Here is a 23,399-nt window from a genome sequence, read left to right as displayed (position 1 = left end):
AACAAGTTCTCCCCCATATTCCAAGGAGGTGAAGCCTTCTTAGATGTTCTAGGCAGAAGCCAGCCACCATTTAGATGTGAATTTTTTAATTTTTTTAAACCTTTACCTTCCATCTTAGACTCAATACTGTGTGTTGGTTCTAAAGCAGAAGAGCAGTAAGGGCTAGGCAATGGCGTTAGTGACTTGCCCAGGGTCACACAGCTAGGAAGTGTCTGAGAACAAATTTGAACCCAGGACTTCCTGTCTCTGGGCCTGGTTTTCAATACACTGGGCCACACAGTTGCCCCCATTTAAAAAAAAAAAAACCCTCACCTTTTGTCTTGGAATCAATACTGTGTGTTGGTTCTAGAGCAGAAGAGCAGTAAGGTATAGGCAATGGGGGTGTAGTGACTTGCCCAGGGTCACACAGCTGGGACGTGTCTGAGGCCAGAGTTGAACCCAGGACCTCCTGTCTCCGAGCCTGGCTCTCTTGGACTAAATTCTTGAGGCATTACCTGATTTGTTATATAGTTGCTTGTGGTATAAAAGGGTGGTTTAAAAGCCAGGTTTGGATTGGATTTTCAATCCAAATTATCTTTCTGAAGTAATTATTTTGAGATGGGTAGGATAATCAGTGGAGTGTAAGCATTACCTCAATCTTTTTGTTATTGTTTTCAGGCCTCTTTGACCCCGTTTGAGATTTTCTAGGCAAGGATACTAGAGTGGTTTGCTATTTCCTTCTCCAGCTCATTTTACAGTTGAGGTAAACAGGGTTTAAGTACTCACACAGAGTCACATAGCTATTTAAGTGTCTGAAGCTTCATTTGAACTCAGGCCTTCCTGATTCCCAACTTGGCACTATCCACTGGGCCAACTGGCTGCCCTGCCCCCAAACTAGGACAGTATAAGTAGATGGGGAAATCATGAGCATAGAAATGAATTCTGGATTTCCCTGTTTTATCATCTCTGCTCTGTAGGAAGAGGAGAATCACTAAGTCTCTGGACCAGAAATCTAAACCAAAGTGAGATTTAACAATTTCATTTATGAGGTGGTTTCTTCTTCTTGGTTAGAGCCTCCGAAGACCTTATACCTGTTGGTTCATCAAACCCTAGGTACTGGGCTTAAGCTATAGTTCTGGGGTTCTGGGTTCAAAACAATAACTTACACTACTTGCCATTTCAAGCAGGAAGTGAGTCAGGGGACATAATAGGGGTGGAGCACTAGCAAATGAGAAGAGGATGGGTCAGGACCCATCTCACTCAATAATCCTCTGCCCCTTCTTTCCTGTGTTGTTTCTTGGGATTACAGTATACTTTCCCAGAGATATTCCCATCATGGACCTCATTTCACTACATTTCAATGAGGTCAAATTGGCCTTGGCACATTGGGATTTCTAATTCCTTTTCCTTTGTTGTTCACCATATTTTGTCCCCTCATGTATAGATATCGCTGTCTGGGTTTCATTATTGATTCCCTCAAGTTTTTTCTAGATAAAGTGCTGGGCCTGGAGTCCAGACAACCCAAGTTCAAATGTGATCTCAAGATGTTTAATAGCCATGTGACCCTGGGGAAGTTACTTAACCGTGTTGGTCTCAGTTTCCTCAACTGTAAAATGGAGAACAAAATGACAAACCACTGCAGTCTCTTTGCCAAGAAAATCCTCAAAGGGGTCACAGATTTGGACATGAAAGAACAACTGTAATGACATAACTGACCAGATACTACTGAGTTCTCTCCTAATTCCAAAATTCTGTGACTCTCAAGTCTCCCTTCATTCTTCCTTCACTTTCCTTTTAATTGGATTTTCACCTCTTTGTCCTTAATTTGCTTCAGTGACAAATAAGATGGCTGGCTGGGAGTGTGTTGGAGCCAGCTCACACTCCTCTAGCCAATTGTTCAATTTTCATAGTGAGCATTTACAGATCAGGCCTTGATTTGTGGAATGTCTATATATCAAAATATAAGTTCAACCTAGAAGTGTATCTTTGTGTACATTTGTCCCTTCTGTCTCTTAACCATTTACCAGCACTCCCGTGGGCTACATAATCTCCAAGGCCTCTTTTAGCTCTAAATGTCCGATCATAATTCTAACATTTCTTAGTTCTGCGATTATGGAATCACAATGTCTATTATATTTGGAGGGAGCCTTCAGGCACAACATACCACTGCTCACAGCACGCTTGGGAAGGATGGGGTGAGGACCGTAGGTGTATCTTGAATTCATTTTGCATTATTCTTTTCTTCCCTGCTGTCCTCGATCAAATGAAGCTTTGGACATCTTGCCTCAATTTTATAATAGCCTGGCAGTCAGCCACTATTTGGAGAACTAGGTTGATTACTGAGTAGGATACTGGGAACCATTTGCTTTTCTGGGCCCCACTGGGTGAAAATGAATATAATTCTATGTGAATTGTTGCCATAACAGCTTAGGAGTGTGCTCAGATTTTACCGAGGAGTAGATGCTGATATTAAAACCAAGTTTAGAAGAAGTTTCAGTCCTTTACTACTTTTTAAGTAAAATATATAACTGTGAGTAGTGCCCAGCCCTATACTGGCCAAAGCTACCATCCCTTTTGTGTTTCCGAGGAGTGTCGTTACCCAGAATTATGTGGAATCAGAATTGATACCTGAGAAAAAGCTAGATATTGCACAAAGCCTGAATCAGGAAGACCTACGTTAAAATCTAGCCTCAGACACTAGCTGTGTGGCCTTGGACAGGTCATTTAACCTGTCAGTCTCAGTTTCCTCATTTGTGAAATGCAGATAATAATAGCACACTAAATCTCAAGGTGGAGTGTGAGGATGAAATGAGATATTTGTTTGTCAGTGCTGGACAAATACTACTTATTCTCTTCCCTCTTATAGACCATTTGCTAATTAATTACTATGTGTGCCAGCATTTCGGGGAATCAAGAAAGCATTTCTACAGAAGGCACTCCTTGAGCTATGTCTCAAGGGAAATGCACAATCCCCCAAGGCAGCAATGAGGAGAAAGAGCAGCCCAGATAAAGGGCAATAATGCAAAGAAATGGAGATAGTTGATGGTGTTCCCTGTTGGAGCTCAGAAAGGAGATGATTAATAAAGAAAAATGTTGGGATAGTAGATTGGGCCCTAAGCAGCAAGATCAGGGGTTCCCCATTTTGTTGTTTTACTAATCCCTTCCAACAAAAAAAATGTGGCAAACCCCATGGGTAATTTAATATACTACTATTAATATTCATTTAGATTTACTTCTTAAATACTTACAACTATCATAATAAATTTTCCCCAAAAAGATATGTTAAAATGTGTGTAACATAATTTGCTCTACCTATAATTATGAAAACTCCATATACAAAGTCATAAAATTAATTTTAAAATAATTATAGGTGTGTATGGGTATTATATTTCATTATTATCTTTTCTGTTCTATTTATACTTTATATTTTATGGGTATTATATTTTATTTCTCAATTCTGTTAGCATTTTTAAAAGCAATTTAGCAAGACCTATAGACTCACTATTATTTGTAAAATTTCATATTAAATTTTATTGAAATACAAATAACATTTTAGTGAAATAATTTACATTTTGGAAGAGATTTAACATAAAACACATATGTGTATTTGTACTTTTTTTCTTTAAATCCTTACCTTCTGTCTTAGAATCACTATAAAACATTAGTTCCAGGGCAGAAGAGCATTAAGGGCTACACAAAAGTGGTCAAGTGACTTGTGATGAGCTCATACCGGTAGGAAATGTCTAAGGCCAGATTTGAACCCAGGACCTCTCTCTGGGTCTGGCTCTCAATCCACTGAGTCACTCATCTGCCCCTAGGTGTGATACTTTTTGATGCTGAATTTTTAATTTAACTTAGTAAATGCTTTTTGCAATATTTGGCTCATCACGAGACAAACATGGTCTTCGGTCTGCTTCTACAATGAGTTCATTTTTTAATTTCTAATTAAAACAAGAATAAAGTGCAAATGCTTGCTTATTCAAATATGTGGAAGGAGATGGTGGAAGAATTGTCCAAATTCTTCCAGAGAGATGAAAGTTCATTTTTCAAAATATTTAGCCACATTTTGGGACAAAAACGAATAACTAGTTTCAATAGAAAATCCTCTTCAATTGGCTAATGACAAGCACTGTAGGTAATGAGTTCAGTGGAATATGTTGCTTTGTTTGTAAACTTTGTAAAGAAAGAACCTCTTCAGTTAAGACTTCTGTATCTTCTGCCAGAAGCAGAATGGGACTTCTCCCCAAAACCTTAATGAACAATGAACCAGTAATGTTGGCCAGTTCATTTGAAAGTCTGCCAGATAGGAGAATAGGAAAATAAGAGGAGAACAAATTTAAGTTAGAAAATAAGCATAGTACTTCATTGACAGGCAACGTAAGCGTTATTTTCTGCAGGGCACATGATGGTGTCAAAACACTTGGTCATGTACATGACCAGTGATGATGGTTTTCCAAGTCTGTTATCTGAATTGTAAATAAAGAAACATTTGTCATATCTTGATCATGTGATTCCATGACTGATGAGGTATGATTACATGCAGGGAAAGGAGGGAGCTACTCTGGTCCAGTATACAGAATGCAAATGTGGGTATGGACATCTATTGGGAATCAGTTTTTCAACCATGGGAAATAGTGACCTAGAACTCGGGGACGTCAGATATGTTGAGCAAGAATGAGAAGGAGGAAATTGGGGGGGGGGGAGGAAGGTATATATATTAGCTATAGTGGCAATATAGGAAAAAGAAATGCGAGGGATAAGCATGGACATAGAGGAAACAAAATGATCTTTTTGGTAGATGATAGGATAGTATATCTAGAAAACCCCAAAGAGTCAGCTATAAATTTTATGTGAGACAAATTATAAGGACATACTGGATTAGTTGCTGTTAGTTTTGAACACTTAATGTTCAGTTCTTCTTATGATTTTTTCTCCCTCATTTTTATCATGATTTCATTAGAACTGTTTAATTGTCTAACAATCGGAGATAGCTATTTCCAATAATACTTCAAATTCTTTCAAATAAATGAGAATATGTTGAAATACTGAAAAAAATTGAGACTTTGAAAAGTTGCGTGAAGACAAATCCATATAAATCATGAGCATTTCTATATGTTGCTCAAAAAAATCCATCTGAGATAGATAAAAAGAGGAATTCTACTCAGAAGAATTGCCACAGGGAGTTTGCTTGCCAAAACCAATGCCAGATTTTTTTAATATAACTATGAAATACTCTTTACAGAAATAAAAGCTAGCAAAGTCCTGGAGAACTATTGATTTATTTGTGTAGGAACCATATTCATGTAATAAAAATATTAACTTGTACAATGCCATCCCAATCATACTACCACAATTTTATTTTATAGAGCTAGATAAAAAAGAATACAATTAATCTGGAGGGACAAAAGGTCAAGAATCTTAGGGGAAATTATACAAAAAAAGAGAAAAGCAAGAGCCAGATTTCAAACTATTCCAAAGCAATACTCACGAAGTGGTGGGATGTGCGTTAAGCAGAAGCAGAAATGTAAAATTAGGCAACCTTGAAAAACTTTAAAACTGTGATAATTGTACAGTACTGGCCATGAAGCCTGCTGCCCACCTACTAATAAAGTTGATAAATGCAAGATGCAGAAGAGCCACATGTTTTAAGATGTGACTAACAAAGGAAATTGTTTCATTTGACTATGGGTATGTCTTCCTCCTCAGGGTTACCTTTAAAACCTGGAGGACATGTGGCCAGCCTAGAAATCTAATTATATGAGATAGAATTTGATATAAAGCCAAGGATGGCTTATATGGGCTACCTAGGAAAATAATTCAGGAGGAAGACTTGCCCTCAGTGTATAAATCTGGAAATAGTTTGCATAGAGATGAACATTGAACTCATGGCAGCGAATGAAATCACCAAGAGGAAGTATTTAAAAAGGCCAGAATAGAAGCTTGGGTTATACTTACAAGGAAAAGTTGGGATATGTATAATCAGCTAGCACAGGAGACTGAAAAAGGAATGGGCAGACAGGAAGTAGCGACTGATAGACCCAGGAAGGACAAAGAGTGCCTTAGAGGTAGGGGAGCCCAACAGTTTCAAATACTACAGCAAGATTAAGAAGGAGGAGGTCTGAGACAAGGATGTGACCATGGAAAAATCACTGACAATCATACAAAGAGAATGGTTTAGTTAAGGGAACATGTCACAAGTGAAAAAGCAAGTGGAAGGGATGTGGCAAAGTCGGGACATGAATGCATTGCTGGTGGAATTGTGAATTGACCCAACCATTCTGGAGGGCAATTTGGAACTATGCCCAAAGAGCAATAAAAGACTGTCAGCCCTTTGATCCAGCCATAGCACTGCTGGGTCTGTACCCCAAAGAGATAATGGACAAAAAGACTTGTACAAAAATATTCGTAGCTGCGCTCTTTGTGGTGGCCAAAAACTGGAAAATGAGGGGGTGCCCTTCAATTGGGGAATGGCTGAACAAATTGTGGTATCTCTTGGTGATGGAATACTATTGTGCTCAAAGGAATAATGAAGTGGAGGAATTCCATGGAGACTGGAACAACCTCCAGGAAGTGATGCAGAGTGAGAGGAGCAGAACCAGGAAAACGTACACAGAGACTGATACACTGTGGTACAATTGAATGTAATGGACTTCTCCGTTATTGAAGAAGTGATCCGGAGCAACTTGGTGGGATCTTCGAGAAAAACCACTATCCACATCCAGAGGAAAAACTATGGGAGCAGAAACACAGAAGAAAAACCACTGCTTGATTATATGGGTTGAAGGTTTATGGCTGGGGATGTAGACTGTAAATGAACATCCTAGTGCAAATACCAACAACATGGAAATGGATTTTGATCAAGGACACATGTAATACCCAATGAAATCGTGCATCATCTATGGAAAAGGGTCGGGGAAGGGGAGGGAGGGAAATAATGTTATTATTGTAGCCAAGGAATAATATTCTAAATTGACTAAATAAAATTTTCTTTAAAATAAACAAATAAATAAATGAAACTGAAGGCTTCCCAGCTCAAAAAAAGGGAAAAAGCAAAGTTTCAAGCAATAAGTGGCAAAGAAAAGCATGACTGATCTGTAGAGAAAACTTGTTATAATTCTATTGTGAAAGTGAAAGATTAAAGCTTAGATCTTAAGGTGATAGTAAGGTGACAAGTGAAGGATTTTTTTGGGGAAAGGCTGATAAGGTGAGTTTGTAAGCAAATAAGATGATAAGAAGTGGTGGTGGGCATTGATTGAATAGACAAGCTCCCAAGGGAGAAAGGAAAGGGTGGGATGATGGGCACAAGTCAAAGGCTTGACATTGGCAAGGAGAGGAGTTACTTTCTCTTCTTCTAAGACTTGAACTAGTAAAGATGTTGTTGAGCGTAGACCTACAGAGAAGAGGGAGTTCAAAATAGATGGGCTTCATTTTTTTCAGGGAAGTATATAGACAGGGTCATCTACTGAAGGGACCTCCAAATCCCTTCCAATCTGGATTTCAGACTTAGTATATGATTGAATCTTCTCTCCAAAGCGACTAACATTGTTTCTTTTTGTAAAGTTTAAAAAAGATCATTAATAAGTATGTTATTTGTCTCTTACCACTTTCACATTGGGAAACATATAATTGTTTAACTGCTAACTGTAATGCTGATCCCTCTTTATTCTACTTGACTTCTCTATGGCACTGTTCTCCTACATTCTCTTTTGTGCCTTGACTTCCAAGAAATGACAAGTCAAGTTACCAGTTATCTCTTAGGTACCTGAGCTGTGGCAGGTACTGTGGTATCAGGGTTCTGCTCCTTTCCTTTCTTTGTTCCCTTTGCCTGATTATCAAGGATCAATGATGAATTTACCATATATATGACTCCTGTATTTCTACACTTTTAGTGATAACATCAGCTCCCTCATACATTCAACAATCAAGCAGATGACTGACAAATCTCATGTCTAGCCAGTATCTTTTTCATGTTGGACAGGTCTGTTTGCAAGTATAGTCAGCACCTTAAACAGAGCAGGTCCAAAAGGGACTAAATGTACCCTCTGACAAACTTTGTGATGTTGAGGGCCATACCATCCATAAAAATAATGAAGGTATCATATGGAGAATGTAGTGGATGATGATGTGAGTACTGAGATGTCTTGGTTATTCCTGCATTTGTTTTTATGGAGACTCCCTATTAGTGTAGATAAATATTGTGTCTGCCTTCAAGTGAAGGAGATGGGTATGATTAAGTTCTGATGGTGTCACGATGATTGGCTGGTTTTGTATGAATGGAATCCCACAGATGAGTAGAAAACTCCAGAGCTGTGACGATTGAGGAGGGGAAGTTTATTGTCCTCACACCAGTGTAGTATATACCCCTAAGAAGGTGAAAAGAGTTTGAGTAAAGCCACAGAAAAATGCTTCTTCTCCTGGGCTCTAGACTTGCTAGGAATAGGATAGATTGGAAAAGTTGGCCAAGCTAGAGAGTAATCTAGATGACGTGTTTGACCTGGCTACATTCAGGTGTGCAATGAGTTCTGCCTGTGGAAGTCCAAAGGCCAGGCCCTGGGGAGCTGTGGGGGCCCTCCCTGCTACTACTGCTGCTCCTGCTGCTGCTGCTGCTGCTGAGGGGCCCTTGACTGAGTAATTACTAAGATGGGGATGGGAAGGATTTCCAGTACCGGAGGGAAAACTTTGTAACAACCAGTTTAAACCTTTAGTCCCTGCATCTTCTCTATGTTTCCTTTCCCCAACCCTGTCACCAAAACAATACTTAGATACTGGGGTCCCTGCTTCCTTAGGAATAAGGTACCTGATTGACCAATATGACAGTAAAGGAAAATAATAAATGTTGGAGGGGTTGTGGCAAAGTTGGGACCCTGATGCATTGTTGCTGGAGCTATGGATTTGTCCAGCCATTCTGGAAGGGAGTTTGGAGCTATGCCCTTTGATCTACCAGAGCCACTGCTGGGTTTGTACCCCCAAAGAGATAATAAGGAAAAGTACTTGTACAGGTGTATTCATAGGTGCGCTCTTCGTGGTGGCCAAAAATTGGAAACTGAGGGGATGTCCTTCAATTGGGGAATGGCTGAACAAACTGTGGTATCTGTTGGTGATGGAATACTATTGTGCTAAAAGGAATAATAAAGTGGAGGAGTTCCATGGAGACTGGAACAACCTCCAGGAAGTGATGCAGAGCGAAAGGAGCAGAACCAGGAGAACGTTGTACACAGAGACTGATACACTGTAGCACAATTGAATGTAATGGACTTCTCCATTAGTGGCAATGCAGTGATCCAGAACAACCCAGAGGGATTTATGATGAGGAATCTGCCCCCACCGGGGGGATGGGGACTGTGGGAGTGGAAGCACAGAGGAAAAACAACTGCCTGATCACATGGTTCGATGGGGATATGGCTGGGGATGGAGACTCTAAATGATCACCGCAGTGCAAACATCAACATGAAAATAGGTCTTGGTCAATGACACATGTACAACCCAGTAGAATACAGTGACTTTTTCTCAGCTAGTACCCTGATATCATGTCATCATAGTTAACTCACCCTTATGCCATCTTTCTATGTACACTCGTCCTAGCCACTGTAACAATTATAAAGCTCTTATGAGTTTCAAGTATCATCTTCCCATGTAGGAATATGAACTGTTTAATCTTGCTGAATCCTTTATGATTCCTCTTTCCCTTTTTATGCTTCCTGAGTCTTGTATTTGAAAGACCATTTTTTGTTCAGCTTTGATTTTTTTCATCAGCAGTGATTGAGAGTTCTATTTCATTACATTTTCATTTTTCCTCCTGATTTTACTGTTTTTCTGGGTAGCTGATTCTTGATTGTAATCCTGGCTCTCTAGAATTTAATATTCCAAGTCCTTCTGTCCTTTAGTGTAGAAGCTGCTAAATCTTGTGTTATCTTTGCTGTGGCTCCATAAAATTTAAAATATTTTTGGCTGCTTGCAATATTTTCTCTTTAATCTGGGTGCTCTAGAATTAGGATTTGAGAGTTTTCAATTTGAGATCCCTTTTAGGAGGTGATTGGAAGACTCTTTCCATTTCTGTTTTACCCTTTGGTTCTAGGATATCCATCAGGGCATTTTCTCTTTATATTTTCTTGAAATATGTCTAGGTTCTTTTTTAAAAATCATGGTTTCTTCTGAACCTCTTCTGGACCTTCATAGGGCTTTAGTTTACATTTATATCTTCCAAATCCATTAGTCTTGGTCCTCATATTTAGCAATTGAAATCACTGCTGGAATTAATCAATGTATTTATTTTCATAAACAATTTGAATGACAAAGATGGTAAGTACATGAAAATGTCTCCCTTGTGGCTACAGAGTGGCCTTCTGATATTTCCCTAACGCTCCCGTCCTTCCCACTTCTTTTCATTATTTCAGTTGAGATTCTTTTTTTCTTCCTTTAGATGAATTTCATTATTACTTTTTTCTAGCTCTACAAAGTAACCATTTGGTAGTTTGAGTGGTATTGCCCTGCTTAAGTGTATATGCAACACTTAGAGTAGATAAGTGTATGCACTCTTCAAGTCTTATTAATGGAACATCAAGGAGGCCAATGTCACTGAATTGAAAAATACATGTTGGGGAACAAGGATATTAGAAGACTGGAAAGGTAGAAGGGGTCTAGATTCTGAAGGGCTTTGAATGCCAAATGGAGCTTTTGGATTTGTTTTTAAGGCAATAGGAATCTGCTAGTTTATTGAGTGTAGTGTGATGACATAATCAGACCTGGGCTTTAGGAATCTCACTTTGGTGGCTGAATAAAGGCTAGACTAGAGCGGGGAAAGAATTGAGGCAGGCAGATCACCCCCAGCTGACTATTACAATATTACAAAATGGCCTGCATGTGGGTGGTGGCAGTGCCAGAATACAGGAAGGGACATGTTTCAGAGATGTTGTAAAAGTACAATCAGTAAGGCATAGGATTAAATTAGGCATGAAGTGTGAGAGAAAGTGAGGACTCCTCCATTGGGAGCCTGAGGGTCTGGGAGGAAGATGTTGTCTTCTATGGTAAAGGGGATGATGACAGAGGAACTGGTGGAAGAAAGATGTAATTAATTGTTTTGGATATATTTACTATAATGGGTCTATTGAACATCCACTTTGACATGTCTAAAAGGCTGCTGGAGAGAGAAATAGGAAGTAAGCAGAGAGATTGGGGCAGGGAACACCAGTTTAAGAATATTTAGCGTAGAGATGGTAATTAAATCCATGGAAGCTGAAGAGATCCCCAAGTGAAGTAGTACAGAGCTCCCTCTGTAAAAGGGTCCAGGACAGAACCTAGGTCATCTAAAGTTAGGATGCTTAATCTGAAGGACTGTCCAGAAAAGGAGCCCACAGATAATCAGGAGAAGAACCAGGAAAGAGTGCTGTCCCCGGAAAATAGAGAAGGGAGCACCCAGAAGGATAGAGCAATAGAGACTAGTGGTATTTTTGATTGAAGTCTTCCTGTTCAAAGGGATGCTTTATAGAAATTGAGAAGAGTAACAGTTTTCATTTGGGGGGGAAAAGAGATCTGGATTTCAAGGGAAATAAGGAAAAGTCATTCATTTTTTCAGTGAATCCTTTCATTGGCCTCCAGGTAGGGTGACTCTGTGGTGGATGCAATGAAGAGGGTAAGAATGGGAGCCAGGGGTTCCCATGACAAAAACCTAGCTCTGCCATTTAGCTCACTGAGACCCTGGGTAAGTCCTTTCACAGAATGAGGGCAGTTTCTTCATCTTTGAAATGAAATAGCCTAGGAAACCACTGAAGTCCCTTTCAGCTCTGGGTTTAGAATCTCGTGTCTTCATCTGGTCCTCAGCTCCATACATATCTCCTCTGTGTCCACTGCAGATGTGGACCTGGAAACAAGTGCCCAAGGAGAAGAGAAAACTACGAAGTGGAGGAAAAAACTCTTCAGCATCTCCAAACCTTAGCAAGGACTTTTGATATACCCTCGCGAAGGGGTTGACCATCAAAGGTTCTTAAGGACATTCATACTCCTGAACAGCTTCCAGAATTCCGAGTATCCTGTTTAGACACAATTCCCTGCTGGAACTAGTCAATGTGTATTTTAAAAATTATTTAAAGAATAGAAAAACGATACCTAAGACAGCAGTAATGGTTGACAATATAGAAGGGCCACCTTCTCTGTTGCTTTACTTTTCTTGGTTTCTATTATGTTGTCAACTGGAAGGCCCTTGGGTTGGGTCTGTCGGCAAAGCTCTGAAAACTGGCCACCACAGTCTCTTCTGTTATGACTTTCTCTGACTTTTAGGGTTTCCTGGCTGGGTGGGTTGGGGCAGAGAATGGAGCAGCACTGGTTGGCCCCAATAAAGAGAAATTCTCATTCTTGAGAGAGGAATACTTTATTTGTGTGTGAGTGACATTTGTTTTATTATAACAAGAACTATTTCTGGACAAAGAGTCTCATGGAGGTCCGCAGATGATGAAGGGTCCTTCCTGCATCCAAGTAGAACCCAGAAACAAAAGGGAAGAAACCACGAATTGCTTGTCATTAGGTAGTAGTTGTAGAGAATTTCCATCAAAGACACAAGAAATCATTCATATATACTGAACAGAGGTAGAAAGTGTCAGGGCAGCAAGGGCACATCGCCCTGCATGGCTGTCATTTCCCCAGTGCACAACTGCCCAGGGGAGCAGAAAAGTTCCCCATAAACCAGGGCCAACTGAGTTTTTTTTATCAAACCAGGGGCTTCTATTCGAACCATGTACCAGGTTTGCCTTTAGAGTTTCCAACAGACACTTGTTGAACACAGTAAACAACCACCACCATTCTCAGACATCCCAGCCCTTCCACATGATGGATCTCTTGCTTTTCTGCCCAGGTAAGGGCCCTGGGGAGGGGGGAGGGCTGTGTGTCAGAAAGCCCTCATTGTGCTTCTAGGGGGCAAGCTGCCCACAAAACGAGTTAAGAGCTTTGGGGAGGGGCCCAAGAGATCTGTATGTGTCTCCCCCATTTAAAGGCGTTCATCTCTGCCCCTTTCAGCCCCCATCCAGGAACCTGCTGTGGCCAGGGGCCAGGGAACCCAGAAGGCCGAGCCCCCGCAGCAACTCTACCTAGGGCTCCCCACTGAGGAAGAAGAGGGCCAGTCTGGTCCTCCCGGAGACCTTTGGCAAAGCGGGAAATAGCAGACCAACTATCCCCGAGGAGGATGCCAACTTCACAGACCTGCGGGGCTACCATGAAAGGACCACAGTCCGAGCTCCCGCCGCTTTTCCCAAAGGAGGCAGGGACTGAAGACAGCAGGGGCTTTCCGTCCTCATCTCGGTGGGCGAGAGGGCCAGGGAGAGGAGGGAGAGAGTAAGGGACCACACATCCCCTTTCGAAGGAGGTCCCGTAATTACGGCAGCTCTATTTCCACAAATGTCTTCACAATGAGAAGACGGGGGGGGGTGCCTCAGTGAACTCCGAGGTCCTTCCGTACTTCTCTGAATATCTAAATATGGTCCTGGGCCCATACATACCCTCTGTATTGAGTACAAACGTGGACATGGAATAACTATTCAATAAGAGGAGTTGCAATATAAGAGCAAAATCAGTGAAAGAAAACGTGAAGGGTATTCATGGTGCTCAACAGCTTCTGCACATGTGGGCATCACATTTGAGGAGCAGAAAGGACTGCTAGAAATATCAAAGTGCCTTCCAAAAATGACTGAAATAACATGCTTTGATGTTTGAAGTAAAAGACACCTGCAAGAGGCTGGACCGTGTTCTTCACCCGAAAACACACTGAGATGGAGATGGTGTGAGAATGGATGTCAAGGGGCTCCATAACACACCAATCATCCCTTAGGAGGAAGGAAAACCTGAGCAGGCATCTCCCAGGGAACAGAAGTGATCCCTTTCCTTGAAAGGGCTTTCTGCATACCTGCCTCACACCATGAACACCTGAAACCTTTTCTGGGAACAACCACGGGTTGACCCCAATAAAGAGAAATTCGGAGTCTCGAAAGAGAAATGCTTTATTATTGCCAAGAGATCACTCTGTATAAGGAAACGTATGCAGGTCAGCCGATGATGAGGGGCGCTTCCTACTTCCCAGCAGAACACATAAGAATGGGAAGAAACCACAAACTGCTAGTCTTTTGGTAGCAGTTGGGGAGAATTTCCATCAAAGACACCAGCAATCATTCAGGTATGATGATCACAGAGAGAAAGTGCCACTGCAGCAGGGGCACATCGCCCCTCTCACTTCCCCAGGCCACAGCTGCCCACAGGAACAGAAAAGTTCCCCTGCTACCAGGGCCAAAGGAGTTTTTTCTTCGAAATAAAGCCAGGGGCTCCGTCTCTAAGCATACGGCCAGGTTGGTCTTCCCCCCCTCAGTTGCCACCCAGGATCTTCCTGTGTTTAGGTGCCAGGGTGACCACAAGGATAATCCACAGCTGAACCTTTAATGGGAGCTCAGCACTGAGGATGAAGACAAGGAATCTCGTTCTTCTGGCAACAGTTCTGGGAAGGGTAATCAGAAGGGTAATCAGCAGAGCAAAAACCCCTCACAGGAAGCAAATGACAGACATGGAGGGCTACCAAGAAAGGGCCAAAGTCACCCCTCCTGCACCTCATTCAAAATGAGGAAGGGATTGAACAGAGCAGTGGTTTTCCATTCTGGTCTGGGTGGGATAATGGATCAGGAAGCAGGAGGGAGAGAGTAAGTGTCCACACATCCTCATTTGAAGATCACGAGCCAGGCTCCTACCTCCTGTTCCCAAGGCCTGGTCAGGACTCCCTCATAGATCCTACCTGGGGGTTGGGGGAATCCCAGAGGCCAGACTCCCTGAATCCTTACCTGGCAGAGACAGGATACTGAGTAACAATCCAGACACTAGTCTGCTTTCAAACTCTCATCCTGATGATTGCAGGACTCTAGTGAGAAACATAGTGGCATGTGGGGGTACGTGGGCATGGGGGACGTGCCCCGCTGCGTACAGGCTGGAAGCAGCCAGGAGGACTGTCTCACCACAGTCTGGGCGGGCTATGAAGACTTGGTTGGGTCCCATGAGCCCTTGTCCAGAGGAAGGCCTTGAGGAAATTGGTCTCTGCTGCTCTGAGCCAGAATCAGAGGCCTAAAGAGGTCAGTCCTGCCTGGGCACAGTCCGCGTCCGAGTACGCCACTTCAATTCATTCACTCAGGGTTAAGGGTGAGCGCGAACCAGTCTGTACATGGAAGACACTCTGGAGAGAGACAAATGAAAGAAAGCCATGAACTCTTGTTTTTCTTCATCTTATCTACGTTTTCAAGTGTTCAATGTTAGTCCCAAATGATGGCAATGGGATTTGGCATTTAGTAGAATGCCAGGAATCCTAGATCCAGAAGGAAATGACACATACAGATTCCCTATATTGTAAGATGCTTTTTCCTCTGGCAGTCTTGCTGGCCCTGCAGCTACGCAGACAAGTCCCCACCCAATGGGCACCCACGTCCCTTTCACCCAGGGTACAAGGTGTCCTGCTTTGTCTCTAATATCCGCACCGGCCAAATGTTTCGATATTTTCAGTGGGGGGTGATAGAAGGTGGCAGCATCTGCCTCTTCATTTGCTTTTCTTATTTGTCATAAAGTCTACCTCCATGCCAGGATCCCCTGATCAGGCACAGGGAGCTACAAGAGACTTTAGTAATTATAGGAGAATTTCCATATAAAACAGGAGAAAAATGAAATGGAAAATGAGGACAGAAGAAAATGTGGAGGGTGGAGGGGCACATTCCCCTGTGTGCCTGGCATCCATGTCATCACCCCAAGACCACACACACAGGTGCACCAGGCCCCTGCACAAGCTGTGACCCATTTTTTATACTGAGGTCATCAGGGATTACCTAATTATGATTGTTTCGAAAAGTGTCCGAACAAGTCTCCACTGTAAGTAACAATCAAGAGGGGAGAGAACCAGGACAATGGGCTCCGCTTTCAAAAGGAGGGTCCTGGAGGTTGTGAGGATCTGGGGAGAGCTGATCAAGAGAAAGCCCTCGTCGAAGTCTGTTCAGGGGACTCAGGGGAAAGTCAAAGGATATTGGCCTAGATTGGTGCCAAAACTCATCTCTTGGATTACAAGAGTCACTTTAGGGTCTCAGTGTTTAGGGGTGGGTACATGTGATTGTTGACTGTTTTGCAGCTGACATCATGGAGCCTTCTGGGGATGGCTCAGAGCCGAGGTGGACAGAGGGCACTGTCCTGCAGGACCTCATGTCAACACCATCAATTCCAAGTTCTTCATTGAGAAGATGACGTGGGTCTGCCTGTGGCTCAGAAACTGGATTTTGCCTCCTTTCTTCTCTTGCCAAAGGCTGGGAGCATTTCAGGGGATGTCCTGCAGAGAAGCAGAAGACAAGCCATGAAAGGATGGAAACACCTTGAGACGGCAGCCTAAGACAATTCTCGACAAAGACACGAGAGATCAATGCTCTACAAAAGTCACTGAAAAGGTCACGTGGGTAGCAATAGAATTCCTTGGACTTTTCAATCTTGGTGGCGCCACTCTGCACTTTGAATGGCCCACCCTCAGAGAAAGAACTGCCTGTGCAGTCACAGGGAGCCTGGTGGAAGCGCCACCTCCAATATCTGCCCAGCACGGTAAGGCCCCACAGAGGGGAGGCGCAGCAATGTGATTCTGACCTTTCTCTGGGGACATCTCAATGGCCCCCTCAAAGGCCCTGGCTGTTCCCATCACCCTTTCCAGTGAGGAGCTTTCCCTCCCACCTCCTACCGATTCCGCAAAAGCCCTCAGCAGGAGGATGCCACTGAGGGTCCTTCCCGAAACGTTAAGGGACCCTGAGGAAGTAGCTGGCAGCCCCGGGCTGGACTCATGGCATTCAGAAAGGGCCCTCCCACACCCCACGGCTCCTCACTCACCTCCAGCCTGCCTTTCCACTAAGGAAGAAGCAGGGGAAAGGGGGATCCCAGATGCTGGGAGAGGGAAGACGGGCACCTGAATGAGCCCCCCGGAAGCAAGCGGAGCATCGGGTGGGGTTTTCCGCTCCTGTGGCCATCCGCGAAGGGCAACCGGCGAGGTCTGGTAGAGATGCGCGGAATGCCATCCTCTAGAACTTTCTTGGTCAATAGAGGGGGGGGGCAGCCAAGTCCAGCATTATGTACTTTGAAACAGACATCACGGAGATTGGAGGGGATGCTTCAGGGGACCAGCTGAGCAAAAGTCATTGTCCCGGAGGGGGCCCGTGGAAACACCAACAATTCTGAGGTCCCTCCGGTTGAAGGGGATGGGGCTGGGGCTCCGCCTCTGGCCCAGGACACACTGCAGGGAAAGAAGACAATGAGGCTGAACTGATGTGAGAACTTCTCCTCTCCAATCTCTTTACAGTCTATTCATTCATTATAAGGATGGCCATGGGGAAGCTGGATCCCTGAATTCTACTGGGGAGGTGAGTGAGCTGCTGGAACCCGGTCCCTTGGGACACGAAACGTGACCCGTCTCCTCAAACATTCCTCAGAGAAGGAGCAAGAGCAGGGATCCCAATTGCCGCCCTGATGTTGGTTGGTTGATCTTGGTGCCATGGGCATCTCCCCTCAAAATCAGCCCACGGTGAGCCCCCGAAAATGTCATTGAATGCAGAATCTCCCCTTAGACCGCCTTTCATCTCTGCCCCTTCAGCCCCCATCCAGGAGCCTGCTGTGGCCAGGGGCCATGGCGCCCAGAAGGCCGAGCCCCCGCAGCAACTCTACCTAGGGCTCCGCACTGAGGAAGAAGAGGGCCAGTCTGGTCCTCCCGGAGACCTTTGGGAAAGCGGGAAATAGCAGACCAACTATCCCCGAGGAGGATGCCAACTTCACAGACCTGCGGGGCTACCATGAAAGGACCACAGTCCGAGCTCTCGCCGCTTTTCCCAAAGGACGCAGGGACTGAAGACAGCAGGGGCTTTCCGTCCTCATCTCGGTGGGCGAGAGGGCCAGGGAGAGGAGGGAGACCGTAAGGGAGCACAGGGCCTCTTTCGAAGGAGACCATGAGCAAGGCTCCGACCCACTGTTCCCAGGCCCTGGTCAGGACTCCCTCCTGGAACCGACTTGGTGCCTGGTGCTGGTGGGAGGGGTATCCGGGAGGCCAGGCTCCCCGCATCCTTACCTGGCAGAGACGAGGCTGAGCGAGAATCCAGGACCTCGGCCGTGTTCATTCCTCCATTCATTATGGTTGAGGGCAGGACTGTGGCGAGAACCCTAGCGGCCGAGTAGGGGCCAGAGGCAGCCGGGAGGACTGTCCCTTCACGGTCCGGGCGGGCCACGCAGGCTGGGTAGCGTCGCGTGAGCCCTTGTCCAGACGAAGGCCTTGACGAAATTGGTCTCTGCTGCTCTGAGCCAGAATCGGAGGCCTGAAGAGGTCAGTCCTGGCTGGGCACAGTCCGTGTTCCCTGTATGCCAAGGGTCACTTTAGATTCTCAGTGTTAAGGGTGAGTGGGGACCACACAGTTCATACATTACCTACTGTGTAACTGACATCATGGCGATGTGAGGAAGGCTCAGTGTCTCTGAGGGCAGAAGCCATTGTCCTTTGTGTCTCTGGGCCAACGCTATACGAGTTTTTGGGGGAACCCAAGACTGGGGCTTCCCTCTGGACTCCTAGTTTGGCCCATTTCTTTTTAACATTGGGTGCATTATGCCACATGTTCTGGAGAGAAACAAATGAGAGAAAGCCATGAAATGTAGGCAGCAGATCTGGAGAATTTTCAGAAAAGACACAAGAAATCATTCGTTTACCCCATATGCCATAGGTGAAAAAGATCAAATGGAAAGCTTTTTGGCAAAGCCCTGCAGCTACATGGACAATATCCTAACCAATAGCCACTCATGTCCCTTCTTCCCAGTGAAGTAGATGTCCTGCTTTGCCTCTAATATCTTCACAATTGTTCATGGTGGGTAGGGAGTTGAAGGCAGTTGGCATCTGCTTCTTCCATTGCTTTTCTTCCTGGTCATGGAATTCCCCTCCATGCCAGGGTTTCCTGATCTTGTACAGGGAGCTGCAAAAGTCTGTAATAATTACAGGTAGCAACTTTCCATAAAACACAGGAGAACCAAGGCTTGACGGGCATATTCCCTTGCATGTCTGGCATCCATTTCCCAGTGTAAGACTGAAGTTGCTCTCCTCTTCCTTCTCCATCTCTTTTTATAACTAATTAATTACATTCCGAGGAGACTATCAAATCCCAGAAGTCCTGCCAAGTAAGCATCACAGCGTTGTGTGTGTCAGTTTGACAGCCTGGCTGGTCAGATTTTTGACTGGCAGTGGTCAAGGGATGTGATAAGCAAGGGCTGAAGTGAAACCCTGGACAATTTGCGAATCTGCAGAGAAGGTTTAGACTGCACTTGAAAAGGCAGTCTAAAAAGAGTGCTGTTTTTCCTCTGCCATTTTGGGGGGTTTCTGAAAGGATCTCTCTGGTAGCCTTCTGCTTATAAACATGAGACATCTCTAGCAAGCAGTGGCTATCCAGGAGGGACAATGGCATTCTGGGAGTCTGGGAACTCCCTTGGTGTCCTGGCCTCTGGTCCCTTCTTGAGTTCAAACCAAACATTCCTGGTTGGTCCTGGTTTGGCCCAACTATTTGTTTAGCTAAGACCATGGGCAATCTAGGACATGATGAAGCAGATGTAACTGGTCTGTGGATTTTGGGTTAGACATGCTGGAAACCTTATTTCTATCTTTCTTTCTCTATATGACGACGGTACTCATGCATTTAGAATACAGTCTCCAGGATAAATTTTCATTCATAACACTGAGACCAATAGGGTTAGGAGATCTACCCAGAGTCACATAGCTGCTGAGTGTCTAAGAGAAGATTTGAGGTCATGAAAATGAGAAAGAAACACCTTTATTTGGCCGATTTGAAGAATTTGCAATAAAGACACAAGATATTAGTACTCAGCATTTCTCAGGAGTGAAAAAACGCATGTGAGTAAAAATAGAATTTCCTGGATTTCTCAGAGAATGGCTGGCACAACCCTGCAGGGGCAAAGAAAGCCCTAACTCCAACTAAGGATTATATGGCTTATTGTCAGGGATGCAGATACCTCAGATCACCACCTAATAGTGCTTTTGGCTTTTTGCCTTTCAGGAGATGACAGCAGGTCCTAGAATATCTCAGAATTTAAACTGGTTATTGGTTTTATTAACTGTGGCACTTGAAACCCTAGATGAATCCAGCCACTCAGAAATACAGATTCTTACTCAAACAAGCCCTGCCCGCCCCTCACCCTACAGCTGAAAGCAGCCATAGATCCAAGTGGCCACTGAGTCTTGCCTGGCTGATGGCATATCTGGGAGGCACCACATCTGAGGTAAAGAGGGCTCCCTGTCCTGGCATGAGATTTCCCCTGGCCCAGGGTCACCAGGCTTTCCCAAGAAATGGCAAAACAAACAGCTTGTGGCCACAGGAAGAAAGGTTGGGGGGGAGGGGCAAGGTGGGGAATGCCCAAAACCTACCAATAAAAGCTTTCTGCCTGGACTGTCACATGTCCCACACTCAACCAATGGAATGTCAACATCCTTTGAAGTATACCAATAGGAGACCTTCTAAGGCTCTCCCTTCCTGCCCTTTCCCTCCCACAAACAAAATGGCTACCCTTAGAGCTGCCCGACATTTTAGGACCTGCAACGTGACTGGGGGAAGAGAACAGGAATGGAGAAGATGGAGCCGAGCTAATTCTGTACATTCCCCTGCCGCCTTTGGTAAAAGCCTCTTGTCTGCCCTCTCCTTCCCCAGGCTGGACTCTGCCCTTCCTTCTTGCCCACCAGTGCCCCGGACCCCTTTATCTGGCCCCTCTCCATGGTCCTGGTCACTCAAGGTAGAGGTCTTGGTCAAGGTCAATGAGGGAAGGAAGGAGGGAGAGAGCTCGGGGCAGTTCTAGTTCTCCCTGACCTGAGACACAGACTCGAGGAAGAGGATGAAGGAGTGGGGGGATTTAGGGTATCGGTTGCACACTGCTTACCTGTAGCAGGTGGGTCTGCCCTTGCTCCCCCAGGGCCCTGGGTTCAAATTGGGGAGGGGGAGGGAGGCATGTTGTTCAGACTGTCTGCTGATGGCATTGTGGAGAAGGGGCAGAAAGAACTGGTAGCCCGCATCATGGACAGAGAGGTGGGCAGGAGCTTCTGGACCTACCCCAAGGCCCAGCCCTGTCCTTTGGGGCTGCTCTACATGGTGATGAGGCCAGAAATGTGAAGGAGGCTGTGGAACTCCACCCCTAAATGGAGATGGAGGCTGGAGTGGGCGGAGTTCTGCCCTCCGGCAGGGAGGGGGGCTCTGCACAGTCTCAGGGCCTCTCTGAGTCCAATACCAAGTAGAATTGAGCAAAGGAAAAAGAAGGATCCAAAGGTCATGGGGGAAATGAGTTCATAAAAATAAAATTCAGGGGAATAGAAACTAATGACCTCATTTACAAAGAACAAAATGGCAACAACCATCACCACCCCCACCTGAAATGTAATCAAAACAATGAAAAAAAATAGAAAAAATGAAATTTCTAACTGGGAAAAAAAACTTAACTGACTTTGAAATTAGATCCAGAAGAGATGATCTAATAATTATGGGACTACTAGAACTTCATGATAAAAAAGTGCCTACATATCATATGACAAGTAATTACCAAATAAATTTGCCCTAATGTCTTTCAAATAGGGTAAAAATAGAAATGGAAAGAATGCAAAGATCACTAACTGCAATAAATCCCCAAATAACCACTCCCAGGAATATTCCTGCCAACTTGAAGAGCTCCCAGGCCAAGGAAAAAATACTACAACCACCCAGAAAGGTTTCTTTCTTTTGGATTCCCTATCATGGAGCCCCAGTTAGTGTGGCAGCCTTTCCATGGAAAGGCCAGAAGATTTGGAATATGATATTCCAGAAAGCAAGGAAACTGGAATTATGTAATCTCATCTCAAAAAATAGAAATCCAACAAGCCATCAATGAACTCCCCAAGAAAAAGATCCCTAGGGCCAGATGGATTCACAAATCAATTCTAGGAAACATTTAAGAACAATGAATCCCAATACTACATGAACCAAATAGGAGTCCTACATGGCCTGTCACCTGTCCAATACTCAAGGAATGAAATGTCAACATCCTTTGAAATAGACCAATGGGAGGCATTCTTTGCCTCTCCCTTTCTGCTCTTACCCTCCAATGAACAAAATGGCTCCTATGCTGCCGGTAGCCATTTTAGGACCTGCAACGTGACTTGGGGAACTGAGCAGGAATACAGAAGATAGAGCCCTGCTAATTCTGTACATTTCCCTACCGCGTTCGGTACAGCCCCTTGTCCTCCCTCTCCTTCCCTAGGCTGGACTCTGCTCTTACTTCTTCCTTACCAGGGCCCCGGACTCCCTTCTCCGCCCCCCCCCCCATGGTCCTAGTCATTCAAGGTAGAGGTCTCGGTCAAGGTCAATGAGGGAATGAAGGAGGGAGAGAGCTCAGGGCACTTCTGGTTCTCCCTCACCAGGGACACAGACTCTGGGAAGAGGACGAAGGAGTGGGGGGATTGGGGTAGAGATGTCCCACTGCTTACCTGTAGCTGGTGGGGCTGCCTTTGCTCCCGTAGGCCCCTGGGTTCAAGTTGGGATTTGGGGGCTGCTTGCTCAGACTGTGTGCTGAGGGGCTTGTGAAGAAGGTACAGTAAGACCTGGTACCCCCTTCATGGATAGGGAGGTGGGCCAGAGCTTCTGGGCCTGTCCCAGGGCCCAGCCCTTGTCTTTTGTGGCTGCTCTACAAGGCCAAGAAGAGAAGAATGAGATGGAGGCTGCGGAGCTCCGCCCCTCAAGGGAGATGGAGGCTGGAGCAGGCGGAGCTCCGCCCTCACGCAGGGAGGGGGCCCTGCACAGTCTCAGGGCCTCCCTGTCCTCCCAACACGCCCCCTGCTGTGTGGAGGCTGCTCCTGCAGCACACACAACTCCAGGTTATGAAGCAGATTTCATGGTTTTCAGGCTCTGCCAGGCATCCTACTGCCCTTTGACTCTTCCCCTTCTGGGACCCCATCAATCCCTGAACACACACACACACACACACCCCTTCCTCTCCTCACCCCCCTCACAGAGACTTCCACATCTCACTTTCTAGCTTCTTGCCTGGTACTTGTCTTCCCCCTAATCCTGTGTTATGTACCTATATGCTCTGGCAGGCGCCTCACTTGTCCCTGAATTGGCCTCGGCCTCAGTTATCTCATCCACAAAATGGGAATATCTTACCATTATTTAACTCCTACCCTATGGAGGTTGTTAGCAGGCTCCAACCTGGCAAATCTAAAAGGAGGCACCTGTCATTCCTCAGTGGGGGTGCCTGGGGTTGTCACCCTCAGAGGTAACCCCTGCTTTGTCTCTGGAAAGTCTACAGTCTAAGAGAAGGATCACAGCTGGGGCTCTAACCCCACTCTATTCCCCCTGGTGGGGTGAAGGGGGGAGACAGCTCCAGTA

The 23,399-nt window shown here is 44.9% G+C and overlaps 1 long non-coding RNA gene across 1 annotated transcript; it reads right to left on the bottom strand.

Moving 5' to 3' along the window:
• Positions 1 to 13,963: 13,963 nt before the first annotated feature.
• Positions 13,964 to 22,719, bottom strand: LOC103096545 (uncharacterized). Its single transcript, XR_008914410.1, has 4 exons — positions 22,499 to 22,719; positions 18,071 to 18,610; positions 16,922 to 17,245; positions 13,964 to 16,303 (listed from the first exon to the last, which is right to left on the bottom strand). It is a non-coding gene; the product is annotated as an uncharacterized LOC103096545 (long non-coding RNA).
• Positions 22,720 to 23,399: the final 680 nt, after the last annotated feature.

This window comes from Monodelphis domestica, chromosome X, assembly GCF_027887165.1.
Source record: "Monodelphis domestica isolate mMonDom1 chromosome X, mMonDom1.pri, whole genome shotgun sequence".
Classification (NCBI taxonomy): Eukaryota; Metazoa; Chordata; class Mammalia; order Didelphimorphia; family Didelphidae; genus Monodelphis; species Monodelphis domestica.
The sequence above is the reverse complement of the archived record's forward strand: the minus strand, read 5'-3'. Positions and strand labels throughout refer to the sequence as shown.